General features: G+C 44.9%; 1 pseudogene; it reads left to right on the plus strand.

The window, feature by feature from the left end:
* LOC109758177 (DNA-directed RNA polymerase V subunit 1-like) overlaps nt 1–14,090 on the plus strand; it is an 83,590-nt pseudogene extending 69,500 nt beyond the window's left edge.
* The last annotated feature ends 2,270 nt before the right edge of the window (nt 14,091–16,360 follow it).

Consider the following 16,360-nt stretch of genomic DNA (forward strand, 5'->3'; position numbering starts at 1 on the left):
CATATTTCCACTCAGCGATAGTTAAACGCCGATAGTGTATAGGAATACCCAGATATCGAATCGGAAACTGCCCGAGCTGACATCCAAAAATCTCAGCATACTCAGGTGCTGATTCTGCAGCATCACCAAAGTAAAAGAGTTCGCTCTTATGAAAATTGATTTTGAGACCAAAAAGTTCCTCAAAAGCACATAAGAGCAACTTGAGATTTCTTGCCTTGTCTAGATCGTGATCCAAGAAAAGGATAGTGTCATCCGCATATTGTAGAATAGATAGTCCATCTTCTACCAAGTATGGAATGACACCACTGATTTGACCGTCCAGCTTAGCCCGCTCAACAAGGATAGCTAGCATGTCGGCCACAATATTAAACAAAATAGGAGAGGCGGGGTCCCCTTGGCGAAGCCCCTTCCTTGTCTGAAAATAGTTGCCAACGTCATCATTAACTTTTATGGCCACACTGCCTCCAGAAACAAAGCTCTCTACCCAACGACACCATTTTGGTGAAAACCCCTTCATGCGCAAAGTTTGCAACAGAAAGGGCCACTTAACTTTATCGTAGGCTTTTTCAAAATCTATTTTAAGAATGACACCATTCAACTTTTTCCGGTGAAGCTCATGTACAGTTTCGTGCAGGACGACCACTCCATCTAATATGTTGCGGCCTTGCATAAATGTTGTTTGAGTGGGCTTTACGACATGGTCAGCCACCCCGTTCAACCGATTAGTAGCGACCTTTGTAAAGATTTTAAAACTTACATTCAGAAGGCAAATCGGTCAATATTGTTGAATACGATTAGCCTCCTTAATCTTGGGCAATAGGATAATTTCCCCAAAGTTTAAATGAGAAATATCAAGGTCTTCGGTATGCAGTTGGTGAAACAACGGAACCAAGTCTGCCATAATCACGTCCCAAAAACATTGATAGAACTCTGCGGGAAAGCCATCCGGGCCCGGAGCTTTGTTGTGTTCCATTTGGAACAAAGCGGTTCGAATTTCCTCCTCAGAGAACGGGGAGGTTAGGAATTCATTTTCCGCTTCCGTAAATTGAGGGATGTCATGAGTAACAGATTCAACCAACTGAAAATTTGTTTCTGCTGAAGGTCCAAAAAGCTCCTTGTAATACTTAGTAATGAAGGTTCTAAGTGGTGCGTCCCCCTCAATTCGGCCTTCCTCCTGGTCAAAGGAGAATATGCGTTTCTTTCTATGTCTGCCATTGGCAAGCATTTGAAAGTATTTCGTATTATCATCACCTTGCACAAGCGAATCCGCCTTGCAATGTTGGTACCATTTAATCTCTTCCTCGCGTAATAGGCGGGCAATCTGCTCATTTAGATTGCTTTTTTGCTCAATCTCAACAGCAGTCAGAGGCCTGACCTCCCCTATTTTATCAAGGGAATCGATTAAGGTAGATAGTCGCAGTTTTTCTTTTTTGTAAATGCCAGCAGTATGCTTGGCCCATCCACGAAGGAATCGGCGCAAGGCGCGAATTCGATTGTTCCATCGTTGAATGGGTGTGTTACCATGAGGTTGACACGCCCACACTTTCTTAACAAGGTCATGAAATCCCTCTCTAGTGAGCCAACCCAGTTCAAATTTAAACTGGGGACGTTAGAACATGGGATTGGTTGCCCAAAATCGGTTAGCAAAGGAGCGTGATCCGATAAGGCCTCAGTACGTTCTAGAGCCCGAACCGATGCTAGGGGGTATTTATATTCCCAATCGGTGGTAACTAGCACTCGGTCAAGTTTTTCAAATGTTGGCACTGATCGGTTATTGGCCCAGGTATACTGACGGCCAGACATCGTGATCTCCCTTAGATCCAGGCTGTCAATAACATCATTAAAGAGGAAAGGCCACCTAGTGTCAAACCGGTCATTGTTTTTTTCCTGCTCATATCGAAGGATATTAAAATCCCCCCCAATTAACATGGGGTGAGGATTGTCTCGACAGGTATTAACAAGTTCTTTTAGAAATGCAGACTTAAACTCCTCTTGAGCGGCGCCATATACAGCCACCAAACTCCAAAGGAAGTTGTTGGACTTGTTTCGAAGGTGGAATTTAATATGATAATCCCCCTTTGACGTGGACAATAGTTGCAAGTAAGTAGATTTAATACCTAGCAATATTCCACCGGACCTCCCGGTCGGCGGCAGTACGTGCCATTCGTAGTCCAAACCACTTGAAAAGTGGTCGAGAGTACGTGTTGGAAAATCACGTTTGCCCGACTCGGTGATAGCTACAAAGTCCAACGCATGATCCTTTATGCAATCGGCAATGTGTTTGTGTTTAGCCAAGTCATCAAGGCCTCTGCTATTCCAAAACATGCCTCTCATGCTGAACCAATATTTTGTTTAGAGACCTTCGCCTTCTTAGAAGAACGCCCTCTTTTCTTTGCTGAGTTAGACTTATTCTTGCGCACCGACGCGACAAGCTCACAAAGCGTAGTGTCGCGTACAACATCGTCAAGGTCTACTTCAGTCGTGTCTTTAACCAAATGAGAGAGAAGCTTGCCTTCGTGATTGGCATCAACATCCTCATCCTCCTCATCTGACACGAGAGGGTCAACAAAACTCGACAATCTAGGAGCAACCATAAGCCGGTCGAACTCCACTTGTTTAAGAGCCTTAACCGAAATATCTACCTCTTTCTCATTACATCCTAGTGACACTCCAAGTCTAGTAATATTTGAAGAAACTTTGGATTTATCAAAAGACATAAAAGATTTGCGAGAAGGGGTACCTTCGAAGTCAAGGTTGCGAACCACCGTCCTACGCATGGCCTTCACCATAGAGTCCTCGTCTGTGTCTGCTGAACCATCAGTCCCGACGTAGTGACGCCCGCTGCGCCTTAGCGGTGAAGGAGAAACATCGACCGCCGAGCCCATCCCGGCGCCCCCGAGAGTCGGAGTAGTCTGCTGCGGCGATGAATAAGACATCTCGGCGACCTCGAGAGGCGGAGTAGACTGCAGTGGCGAAGAAGAAGAAGATCGTATGGGCTGGTCGTCCACCTCCTCGAGTCCGGATGCCGGCGCCCCCTGGTGACGGAGCAGTAGATGACAGCGCTCGCAGCTGCGCCATGGCCGACTCCTGGCCAGCTCTAACGGCCGGGGAGAAGATCACTCCCCGACGAGTCGGAGAGACAGGTGCTGGCGATGGTGGCGGCGATGTAGCGCTCACAATCACCCCCGCAGGTGCCACCCCCTCAGATATAGGGCATGCGTGGCTCCCCTCGTCGAGGGGCGGTGCCAAAGACAGGGGAGCCGACGTTGTCGGAGGGGCAACCATAGACGAGGTAGCCGGCGCCATCGAAGAAGACTCCTTTAAAGACGAAGAAGCAGCCGTGACAGGAAGGCCTCGATGAGGGTTCAGCGGTGTGATGGCACTGGACATTTGCATGGGCACCACACCGCCCGTGGTAGCAATGGCCGAAGGGTTGTTAGGAGTTGAAGTGGGTTTGGACCTCTTGCTTGGATCGTTGCTCTTCACTGTATCCTCCCTATCATGCCCCTTGTCGCCTCCTGGATCGTCGCCGTGCTCCCAGACTCGAGGCACAAAATCACTATCAACCTGGAAGTCTGATTTTTCCAGACTGTACCCGAACTCATAACCTTTTCTTTGAACCACCACATCGGTAGAGAGAGAGTCAATGGTGCTGCTTTTGAAAGCATCAAGGTTCAGCACCGCTACCTGGATACGAACAATTCCTCTCCGACGTAAACAGAGAAGATTGACATCAAGAGTAGCGCCAATGACCGAGCCAACCGCCCAAAGCCCCAAGAAGTGTCGGAGAGCGTGAGGCACCCCATGCACATGGAACCAAATAGGTATCAGCTCGAAACGGTGTGGTATCTCTTCTGGCTTTCAAGGCTTAAACTCGATAGTGACATTGTGAGACTTGATGAAAACTGCAAACCCAGTGACCCTGTGCAAAACTTCCTCACTCGGGAAGGACATGAGAAAAGCGTCCTGACCGTGCGGTATGGCCTCCCACGTCCACTACAATTGGTATTGAGCAATCTTAGCAACCTCTGCCTCCATGATACTGGGAGATATAGAGCCACCAGAAATAGGTACCAACGCCGTCAGTGAATCCTGTGGTGCAAGATCCTCCCTGCAGACATTGTCGGGCATTTGAAAAAAGGCCATACTTTCAGTTCCATAACTACAAAGCATCGCCACCGGCTTCGGCATCTTGAGAGCAGGTCAGCGCCGCAAAGTCATCGAGTGATTAGTCTTGTTGCAAATGAAACAAAACTGTTGTGTCTTGCAGTCATCATTTGTGTGCGTTGTAGACTGGCACTTAGAGCACCACACCTTCTTAGAAATTGCTACTCCGTCGGTTGCCCCTGAAGGCTGAAACGTAGGTGTAGGCTGCTGTTGCATTGATCCCAGCTGCATATGTGCGTACTGGCCGTGACCCGCTACCATCATAGACGAAGGGGCCATGGCGGGAACCTGCACTGGTGGCGGCATCATAGGGACCGCAGGTGGGGGAGTGGAAACTGGCGGGGCTGCTCCCTGGTTCGTCTTCTGACGGCCACCCTTGCTTCCCTTCGGCTTGCGAGGTCGTGCAGCAGCAGGGCCTCCGGTGGCAGCAGAGTTATGTGGCGGCCTGGCGTTGAAGCTGGGAGCCATCTGCACCCCGGCAGGACTACTATGATGCTGCACATAAGCGTTCATCGCAGGTTGAAAAGCTGCCGGCTGCTGATGTTGCTGCGCGAAGCCAGTCGTTGGTTGAAGAAGATACGACGGCTGCGACACGAACTGACCCGAGGTGCCAAAAAACTGTTGCTGGAACGGCGCCTGATACGCAGTGGATTGCTGCACCGGCTGCTAATGCACCGGCTGCTGCTGCACCAGCGCGAAATTTCCCAACGAAGCATAGGGTTGCGCAACCTGCACCAGCTGGTAAACCCCCGGAGCGAAGCCGGGAGCGCCTCCCGACGGAGAAGCATTAGGCTGAGAGGAGCTTGAAGTCGGATTCGGTTGGTGGCCGGTGGAGGTGCCCGGCGGCGCAGATGGGTCGCCGCGCGTCATTGCCGGGGAGCGGACAACAACCACGAAGGAACGATCGAACCTAGGGTTTACTGCCTGCTCTGCCCGGTTCCACAAGTGGCCAAGCCAACTGCTGAGATTGACCATCCGGAGCCGACGTCCAGGATTCGTCAGATGGCATGTCAGACCTGAAACGGCCGCAGATGACGGATCGAGATTTCGAACTGTGGCCGCCTTGGCGCTCCACCCTGCCTGTCCTGAAGAAAACGCCGGCGAAGAGACTTCTGTCGAGGCCTCCCCATCTCCGAGACACACCTGCGGCAAGGGATCGCGGAGGGTTCTTGGCGGCGATGCCCGAGGAGGCGGGATCGGGCCGATTCAAGGCTTGATCAGCGGTCTTGACCGGACGGGCACCCCGAGACGCCGCGGGTGGCCGCGGCAGGTATCACCGGTGGCTCCTTCAATCCAGGCACATCCACGATAGCATCCGACGTAGAGGCCACTGTGATTTCCGCTGAGTCCAGCGACGGCTCTCCGTACTTGTCGGACCTGCAAACACGAGAAACCTCACCTGTCCGTCGAGACGACGGTCTCTCCCACACCCTAGACGCCGGCGTAGGGTAACCAATGTCCGCCCAGAACTCAGCTGCTATTTCCTCGTCCGTCTTTCTCCCGCGAACAGCCGAAGATGGCAGTGTAGATGCGCTAATGGAGGAGTCATCAACCGCATGCACCATCTCCTCCGCATCGGTAGAACCGAGGCAAGAGAACCGAGATCCGGAGTCCGCCGGCGGCGTCGGCGACCAGCATGGCGCTAGCGTGAGCCGCCGCCTAGAGGCGAGCCGCATAGCAGTCGCCAGTCGCTGTCGCCTTAATTGGCGCCAAACCGTACCTCACCGATTTATATGCCATCTAGATTATGTTAGGAAGTAAAATGTTTCAGGAGAGGGCACAAATCTAACCACTGACACAGCATCCCAGAATTAAAATTGCTACCTTTCTGTGGGCTCCTGAAATTGACCTATCTTATTTATAACCAACTCAGAAATGGAAAATTGAGGCGGCAAGTCAGAAAGATGGTTAACCTCAATTGTAGCCGTATGCCCATATGCACTCTTTGCTACCAAATTATCGTAACTCCATTGAAGTAGTACGGTTATAACAAAATAGGAGAAGGTGATACTGTAATGATGAAAATATTTTCCTACTGGATGATGATAATTAATACTTAATATCCCCTCCAACTGAAAATAATTAAACCTTTTTAGCTATATGCACAAGAGTAAGGTTATACCCGAAATGACTTACATTCGTGTGAAATTAGTTTAGTGCCCTTTAGTAATTTCTACACACACTACCCCTACTGGATTACAAGGAGTTTCAATACATTATCATTTGAGCATCATCTCTTTGTTATGTACCCCTCCGTACCAAAATATAAGACGTTTTTTAGCACTGTTATAGTGTCAAAAAACGTCTTATATTTTGATATAGAGGGAGTACTATTCAGTGTTGCCACACTTCTGTCTGTTTGACATGACATAATCTCTGATTACTGATATTATTGAAGTTAATCTGATGAATATTTTTCCCTCCTTAATCCTGGCAGTGATTGTTCATTCACACAGAAGCTGAGTGATGGGAAGGCTTCATGTTTACAGTTCTCTTTTTCGGAATATAGCCCTATGTTATCTGATTCAGTTGAGAAAGCAGTGAACGTGTTAGCCGATTCTCTCTGTTCTGTGCTTCTGGAGACAGTTATAAAAGGTACTGTAAGATGCAGAAACTAGTCAGCTTCCATGGAAATTTCATTCGCTGAATAAATTACAGTCGTTCTTTTATTAGAAATAAATTGGTTTCTCCTATCTTTTTGGATGAAAGATCTGATGTACTGCTCTTTGATTTGTCAACACCGGTCATGTATAAATTAGAGAATTTCATGTGTATAGTTGCCTATTACTTTGTTCTTGGATGAGGCTATTGTTTTCAGTGGACTGGTGGTTCTGTATGTTTGTTCTTATGATGCCATTGTATTCTCAGTTCCTGTGCATAAGATCGTTGAAGTGTATATGTGTATTGCCTAGCCTTTTCCATCAGTTCGGACTTTGGTTGCGTTGGCTAGTGCATGAAGCTTAACATGGTATCATGGCCTATGGTCTTCAGTTCAAGTCCTGGCTATCGCACTACCCCCCTTTGTGTCCACGTATATGTAGATTGCCAGCCCTTTTCATCAGTTCGGACTTTTGGTTGTGTTGCCTAGTACATGAAGCTTAACAAAGATATTAGGGCCAGGTACTGAACTCTGAACACACTCAATAACCAAAACAGTAAATTTGTGACTCTTGTTTTCGAGTGCGTACTTCTTTTGCGGGTCCTTCCATGCACTTGTTATACCTGCACATTCTGATGATGAATATCTATCCTTGTATGTAACAGATGCATGTTATCTAGCTGAGTATGGTACGACATATACTAGTATTTCATGAAAAATGGTTGATTTACATGGTGAAACTGAACTATTCCCTCCGTCCCATAATGTACTATACTAGTGTCAAAAAACGTCTTACATTTTGGGACAAAGGGAGTAGTATTCAAGTTCAGAGGTTAAGCACGTAAGCTTTCCTATAAATGGATGATTGAACTGGTATACAATTAAACGGGGTATTGATGTCTGGGCCCACAATATATATTGATTAAATGGATGTTTGCTGTCTGGGCCTGAAAAATAATAGCGTGCGTTTTGTTCCAGTTTGCTTTTTGAAGGATCATTATTTGCAGTGCTATTGCTCTGATTTGGAATACTCCATTTCAGTTTTGGGATTCCACTGATTTTTTTAGTGCAATCTTATGCATAAGAAATTAATGTATATGTGCTCAACTATCTCTTTCTTTAAGGAGGCATTAAAGATTCTTAGTTAACAATTTAGATGGTGTTCTACATATGTTACTCCACCTATTTTTGTGGCAGTGTGTGAAGGACTGCTAAAAAAAAGTCTGTTTGCTCTGCAGGTGATCCTCGAATTCAAGATGCTAAAATTATGTGGGTCGGGTCTGATGCAACGCCTTGGGTTAAAGACACAAGAAAGGTATCAAAGGGTGAGCCAGCAGTCGAAATTATTGTTTAAAAAAAGGAAGCTAGGAAGAACGGTGACGCATGGAGAATAGCGATGGATGCATGTATACCAGTCATCAACCTCATTGACACAAGAAGGTCCATACCTCATGGTATTCAGCAAGTGCAAGAACTTCTTGGTATATCATGCTCCTTTGATCAAGTTGTTCAGGTTAGTCTCCTTGCATCTGTTTGCAAAAGCTTCATTTTTTTGTAAAAACTAAAGCGACAAAGGTTTCACATACTTGGTAGGACTCTTGTTTTTTCCGTAACTTAGGATGATCTTAAAAATAGTCCCTTTTTTCCTAACACAAGTTTGAAAATTTTGGCCGTACCTTTACCACCGGGACAAGCTAATTTTATTAGGGCGAGCCTTCCATCATTTTGGTTTGTTAAATGTGGTTATCCTGTAAATACCATATTGAATATGATAATAAATCAAAATATGGTTTGGTTTTGGTAAATACCAAACTAATCAAAGTTTATGTATTTTAAAAAATGAGGCATACATATTACACTTGTTTGCATATCTGAATGTCCCATTTACTAAAATTAATCTGCAAATTTACTTCTAAGAAACATGTAATGGTAGGGTCAAGATAGAGGGAGGGAGGGGGAGAGGGAGAGAGATGAAGGCGAGGCAGGGAGAGCCGGTGGGCTGTTTTGGTGGGTGGCTAGGCGGCATGAGTTGGTCTGCCCCTGTTGGGATTGACTATCCTGAGGCCAGGCGCCCAAATTCCAATGTTTGGAGAATCTGGATGTAAGAGTTGTTCGGCAATTAGATATAATTTTCGGTTTGTATACCAAACTAACTGAGGCCATATGGTTTTCGATTTCCATACTACCGTAACCAAAACCATACTAAGTGGACAGTTTGGTTTCCCTTTTTGTGGTTCAGCACAACTACAAACATCCTAAATTTTATCATTCATTTAAATCTGACATGTATTGCTGCTTAGTGATTTACCTTTCATCCTGTTTGACTCAAGTGTCGTAACACTTAAATGATTTTGCTATAACTGTTTTGTGCCTGTCGATTTGTGCAGCACCTGTTGTCAACTTTTATCTTTATGTCCTATTTCATTAGATACATTCTTGTTTGGTGCTTTGTGCAGTGCCTTTCGAGAACTATGAAGACAGTTGCTAAAGGAATTCTGAAGGACCATTTGATACTTGTGGCAAACAGCATGACATGCACTGGGAACTTGAATGGGTTCCACAAGGGTGGTTACAACGCGACCTTACGTTCATTAAAAGTTCAAGCACCTTTTACAGAGTCCACCTTTGTAAGTTTATTTCTGAATTTTTTTGATTTGTTTTATCACCACATACACTATGCTGATGTCCTGGTCATCTTTTGTAGACCCCTGTGAAATGCCTCGAGAAGGCTGCAGAGAAATGCCATACTGATTCATTGGGTTGTGTGGTCTCATCATGTTCATGGGGAAAGAATGCAGCACTTGGCACGGGGTCATCTTTTCAGATTCTTTGGAACGAAAATCAGGTAAGCTGATTTTGTAACCCGCCGGAGCTTATTATTCATATCGGTAATGGAGCTTGAGTCAATATTTGGTGGGGGCAAAGATCTTCAGATGGTAGGGCCATATGCTTATATACATGCCTATCTTATTCCTATTAATTGACTCGTTGTTTCTCCATCTGAAACAATGTAATTATTGGTATATTTAACAGAACTACAACAGGTGCTAGAACTTCCTCAATATTCAACGCCCAAAACTGACCACTTAAATAAAAACAAGGCCATCAATTCAAATGTTTGGATTATTATATTTGGCACTATGAGATCAGAGTGCACATAATTGGAGAAGAATGCGATAGGCTAGCAAATGCTTTGTTTTCACTTTTGTGGCATGCATGTCAGTAAATGCTTTGTTTTCACTTTTGAGGCAAAGGCTGAAAGCAACAAAATTCTTTTATTTTCTAAGAAACCAAATCAATAAACACATATACTACATTACTAATTCTGTCGCCGAGTCCTTGTTGTGTGTATTCTTCTATTATCTGACTCATGATTGATGCATGCTGATGACCTGAGGGCTTGTCGCTGAGGCAGCACACTTTAATGATTGATGGGCCACTGATGCATGCTAGAGATGTCGAGCACACATGCATGGTCGCTTTTATCGCCATGGCATGATCATGATCATGTCCATGGCGATGAGCTATGTTGTCCTGAATGTGTGTGTACCTACATGTTAAAACAAAGCATTTGCTACCGATATTTAATTCACAAATATTTTCTTCTCCAAATAGTTTGCAGACGTAGTTTTATTTATGTATGGATGTACATTGTAAGTTTGTAGACGTGTGCTAAATGGATAGTTCTTGAGGATCTTTCCTATTGCAATCCAGCCACAACTTTCAACCTTACTTGTGACAAACCTTCTAGCGTAAAGGTTCCAACAAGATTTTTATAGATCTCAGCCTTTCTTCTATGCTTTTAAATCTTGTCTGTTTGGTTTCTATCGTTTTATTAATATATAATAGAAGATAGATTATGAAGATCTAACAGATGCTTTCTGTTTAATGATTATGTAGATCTAATGGGTACAATCTGTATAGGTACGTTTATGTAAATCTAACGGTTGTGATGTACTAATAAATAGATGTCCACCAGATCAATGGCTGGATGTTTCTTTTTTGTGGGAGTTTCTAGCTTATTTCTCTATTTTTGACCCGTATTGTGGTTTTAGTATATAATAGATTTGACCATTGCAGCTGAAAAGCAACAAGGAGTATGGTGACGGTCTGTATGATTTCCTGGCCTAGGTGAGGACCGACCAAGAAAAGGATGCGTACACATTCTTGGACGATGTGGACTACCTTGTTGAAGACAATACGATGGATGATATTTGCTTATCACCGGAATGGGATGGGACCCATGGAATGCCCACTTTTGAAGATAATCCTGAACAACAAATTACTGAGGAGGGCAACTCATGGGAAAATGACACAACGGCGAATGCAAGCTGGGAACAAAATGCAATTGCTGGGAATGACTCTGGTAATGCTCAGAATGTTGATGCACAGGATGATCCATTAGGGAGCGTGGCAGCTAAGGCTCAGAATTCTACTGCGCAGCATATGGATGGAACGAATGATTCCTGGGGATGTGTGGCAGCTAAAACTTGTACTGCAGGGAATGATTCCTGGGGGAGTGTGGCAGCGAAGGCCCAGACTAGTACCGCACAGCAGGAGTCCTGGGGCAATGTGGCTGCTTCACCGTCAGATAATGCGTGGGGTGCTGCTCCAATTTCCCAGGGTCACGAGAATTCGGATTCAAAGCAGCCAGCTTCTTGGGATGGCTGGAGTTCTGCTCAGGCCGATGACTCGAGTGCTGATAATTGGAAGACCGGCAACAACAAAGGTTGGAAATCGGATGGATGGGATGCCAAAGAAAACCGGAGGGACCAAAGAGACAATCCAGGCAGGTCCCCAATGAGACATGTTGAGAGGCCACCAAGACCATGGTACGAACTACCAGCTGAGGCGAAAAAGGTTCTACAAGAAATTGAACCCATTGTAACCATGGTCAGAAAGATCTTCCGTGAATCATGGTAAATTATCTCATGGCTTACTTGTGTGCTTCGTGATATGCAAAACAGTTATTTTGTTTGTACCATCTTATTTAAGTTTATCCTAAATTTTGCAGTGATGGCGTAAGACTTCCTCTGGAAGATGAAAAGTTTATCATAGAAAAAGTTCTGGAGCACCACCCTGAAAAGGAAAAGAAGGTGTCTGGTGGAATTTGATCATATAATGGTATGGATTCTTGTGCTACCTATTGTCTTCTATAACTTTTTTTAGGTTAAACGCCTTCAGCTTTCTTCTGAAGGTGATAAAACCCCGAGGACTTGAGATGAGCTGCTGCGCTTGCCACAAATTGACGACCACCTGAGAGTCTGTTTCTAGCACCACTTGCTGATAGCCCTTCTCAAATAGCTAGCATTAAGCCATCCTACAAACTAGAATTTCTGCAGTTGTTGAATCAACAATTCCTTCATACTTAGACAGTAAGCAGCCAAGAACTGTCCTTCAGCGTTCTGAGACTGTTCCCGTTCCGGCAGCCCGACCCTGAGATGGAATGGCACCGTCCGTACTGATTTTAAACCATGATTCCTCAGGCTGCCGCCATCTCCCTGTCACCGGAGTAGTGATCAGATCACTAGCTCCTTCAAAGGTATCTCCAGAGACCTTCAGAGCTCATCCGCCAATCCAACCGATCACCTCGGTTCGTACTGCACATCACCATGATTGTAGTTATTACGGATCCCCCAGATGCACCACATAATGGAGACTGCAATAAGCCGCATCCTTCTTGGGAAGAATCCAAACATTGATCAACCACATCCTTCTTGGAAGAATCCAAACATTGATCAACCACATCCTGCGTTTGGGTGTAAAAAACTGGCATATCAATTCCTAAGAACCCCTGTGCAGCACACCGGAAAAGCTCAACATGCTCACACTTCAATAAACACTGGTATCGTGACTCCTCATGGCCACATAAAGGGAAGAAGCTTAACTCCTGAATGTGCCTTATATTCAACTTGCCAAAGCAGGCGAGTACATTGTTTACTACACGCCACAAAAATGCGAGTTTTGGGCATAACTTGGAGACACCACAAGGTCTTCCACGCCTCTTCTGAACCATCTGAACTGCCAACAACTAGCTAGTTCTCTGTAGGCTGACCATACCGAGAATAAAGCTGACTTTTCCCCCGGCCATGCCAAAAAAACTGCAGTTTCCTGCTTGGATGCAGCATGCTATGAATGGTGTCCACATCAAAGGGCAAGAACACTTGCTGTATCAGTTCACTATTCCATCGGTTTTCATGTATGTTCTAGCCTTCCCAGTGGCCTACACCTGGCTGTACCTTCTATCTATCGATTATGCCAAATTCCAGTAGTTCTAACATCTTCTATCAGACGGATCAGGCCCTTCTTCAACACAGCTCTCCCTTTACAAATTGCTTTCCATGTTGGTTAACCACTACCTGGGCAATTAGCGTTTAGCACATCACCATTGGGATAGTAACAGCTCTAAATTCTGAAAGCCTAATTAACCCCCCTCAGCCCTTTGGTAATATCGATATTGTTCCAAGCACGTCCCCTTGTCAAGCAACCCACTCCAGCAGAATTGCACAAACCTTTTGCGAGCTTGAAGCAACTCAGAATTGCCTGTAGAGACTGGATTACTGACTTTAGTAGCACTTCTTTCCCTGCACCCTCGGTCTGGCCTGTTCCACAAATGTGTTCAAAATGCTATTGTGTAATGCAGCCAGATGCTGTAGGCAGCCCCAATTGAGGGCTTCCCTTCCTATCTGCACAACACTCTGAACATGAACCTTTAAAGCATCGGGACAATTTGGAGCCAAAATAAATTGAACTTTTCTTCTTATTGGCACACTGGCCCGATCCAGCACTGTAGAAACTACAAATTCAAACGAGTGTTGCTCCGCACATCTTCCTTCATAAACACCATACAATCACCTGCGAAGAGGAGATGTGCAATCAATTTTCCCTTTTATATCTAATGTGTTACTATTTGGTGCATCACAGTTAAAATATGCAAGATATTTGTTTGGCTCATGTTTGGCAGGTCAACAAGCACCACATTTTCCTGCAAAGTCGGTGCTTCTACGTGGTGTCATCAGATGGAACCCACACAGACTTCTCATACAACAAGTGCATGGAGAACTATGTGAGGAAGAACTGTGCGGAGCACGCCGAACTGATCTGCGGGATGCACTTCAAGAAGTGCAATCGTGATCGACCATCAGCAGTTGATGGAGGCGCAGCACCAGCCATTGAAGCCAAGGCATCTCAGTCGACGAATCCGGGCGAGGACACTGTGCCAGGCCCATCGGCAGGAACTCCAGCTTCTCTGTCAGTGACCACCCAGCAGGAGGAAACTCCAGCTTCTCCGGCGGCAACTCTAGAAGATGAAAAGACACACTGACCCAGCAGGAGCTGTCGATGACAAGTGGGTCTAATGATTATTGCTTAGGGTGTGTGGAACTGAACTGAAGTGCTGCACATACATGCTCGTAGCATCTCGTGGTAAAACCTTTCTGCTTGCCCTGACTTGCTTCATGTCATGAAGAGGGGTTGGCAATAGCCGTCTTTAGACTAGATGGATCGCGTTTCCTGTCGTATGCTATCCGTCTTCCAGAGGAACCTTATAATTTCTGCTAGATCGACCGTACCATAATCGAAACTAGTTTTCACTTTCGACCCTCTTTTGATCTCCTTGGTTTCTGGCTGTGGTATGGCGTAGTGTGGTTCGGCGGAGCGGTGCTTCATCTCACACATTGATGGCGGCGGTTATCGGCGGCATGGTGCTGTGGAGGCTCGGCGTCCGATGCGCGGGATGGACTCGCGCAGGAAGAGGTAGCTGTCTGGCGTCATGGTGACGTCGATGGCTGAGTGGCCAGACAAGGTAGATGCCTCAATATGATCTGAAGACGGACCTGTGGAAGATGGCGGCGACGACACACGAGTGCGTCTGACTAGATTGTGCCCCAGACCCGGTATGTGGCTCGGTTGGGGCTTCCGGCTTTTGATGTTAGGCTTAGGTGAGTGGTCTGAGTGGCCCAGCTAGCACCCCTTCATCGTATGGATAGGAGTAGCGGCATATGTTGCCAAGATGGTGGATTCAGGCATATTGTTGTAATACTTTGTAAGATCCTCGAGAATAATCAATAAAGTGGCCGTATGCATCTCCCAGATGCAGAGGCCGGGGTTCATCCTCCTTTTCTAAAAAAAAATGGCGTAGTGTGGTTGTGCTTTATATTGGTTGAACTGATGTGTGGGAGCTCTTCTTGCTGCTGTCTCAGGTTTGGTGATTTTGGTACAGGGGTTGTTCTGAATCTACCATCTACTGCCAGTCTACAATGCAAACCTAGCTAGGCATGAATTTTTAGATACTATTTCAAACCACACATAGGAAATAAAGCCAACTATGAATAGTGTTTGAAATTTTGTCTTGATGTTTTTTGCCTTTTGTGACTTTCACTTTTTCCCTGCAAAAAAATGTCTAATTTGTTTTTTGTTTGTGTTTTTTTTGTAGATCGAATTTATATTTAAATTTTTACTGGAATTACTTCTTGTGATTCACAATCACGTACGGTGGCTCATGTAACAATTCTCTATAACACTAAAAGCAGGCGTCTCCTAACGGGCGCCTTAAGCGCCAGTTTCTTCAGTAAACGCAAACAGGCGCATACCCCCGCTCTGCACTGGGCCGGCCCATTTCTTTCTTTCTTTTTTCTGTAGAAAACTGCAGCAAAAATCATACTCCCTCTGTCCCATAATATAAGAACGTTTTTTAAGTTAACATAGTTTGAAAAATGTTATTATATTATGGGACGGAGGTAGTATTTCTCAAGCGAGGGATCGAACTCGTGATGTCTTGGTTGAGAGAGCAGCGCAGTGACCAGCAGGACATCCTTGCGCATGAGCTTATTAACTTTTTTCCCTCCCATTTAATTACCTAGGCCGTGAGAGCCCCCCAAACCAGTTTTCACTGCTTTGTGATTTCTGGGGTTTTTTTCTTTTTTTTCTGGTTCCTTTTTTCTTTTTATTTTCTTATTTTTCCTTTTTTACTTTCTCAAATGCGCGAACATTGTTTCAAATTCATGAACCTTTTTCAAATTGAATGCATTTTTATCAACATCGATGAACTTTTTTTTCAAAATTGATGAACTTTTATCAAAATCGATGAACTTTTTTTTAGATTTGATAAACATTTTTCCAAATTGATGAAATTTTTTCGAAGTTGATGATATTTTTAAAAATTTGATGAAATTTTCCAATTTGTGTGACCATTTTCAAAATCGATGAAATTTTTTAAAATTTGAGGAACTCTTTTTTAAAATCGATGAACTTTTTTGAATTTCGAACTTTTATTAAAAACGATGAACTTTTCATTTTTGATGAACGTTTTTTCAAAAGCAATGAACTTTTTCGATGAACTTTTTTTCCCAAATTCATGGACTTTTTTTAAGTACCTGGACTTTCTTTCAATTTTTATGAAAATTCTTGAATTCACGAAAATTTTCATTTTCTTGGTTTTTCGTCAAAAGTCAATAGTTGACCGATCCAGATCCAGGGGAGCGAACTAGGCGATCGAGGGAGAGTGAACGACGCGGTCGAGGGGGAGCGAACGAGCCCGAGTGGAACAAGCGACAACCTGGGCCGGCCCAGTAGGCGCTCGTTAGAGCATCTCTA

The sequence above is a fragment of the Aegilops tauschii genome, chromosome 6 (genome assembly GCF_002575655.3).
Source record: "Aegilops tauschii subsp. strangulata cultivar AL8/78 chromosome 6, Aet v6.0, whole genome shotgun sequence".
NCBI lineage: Eukaryota > Viridiplantae > Streptophyta > Magnoliopsida > Poales > Poaceae > Aegilops > Aegilops tauschii.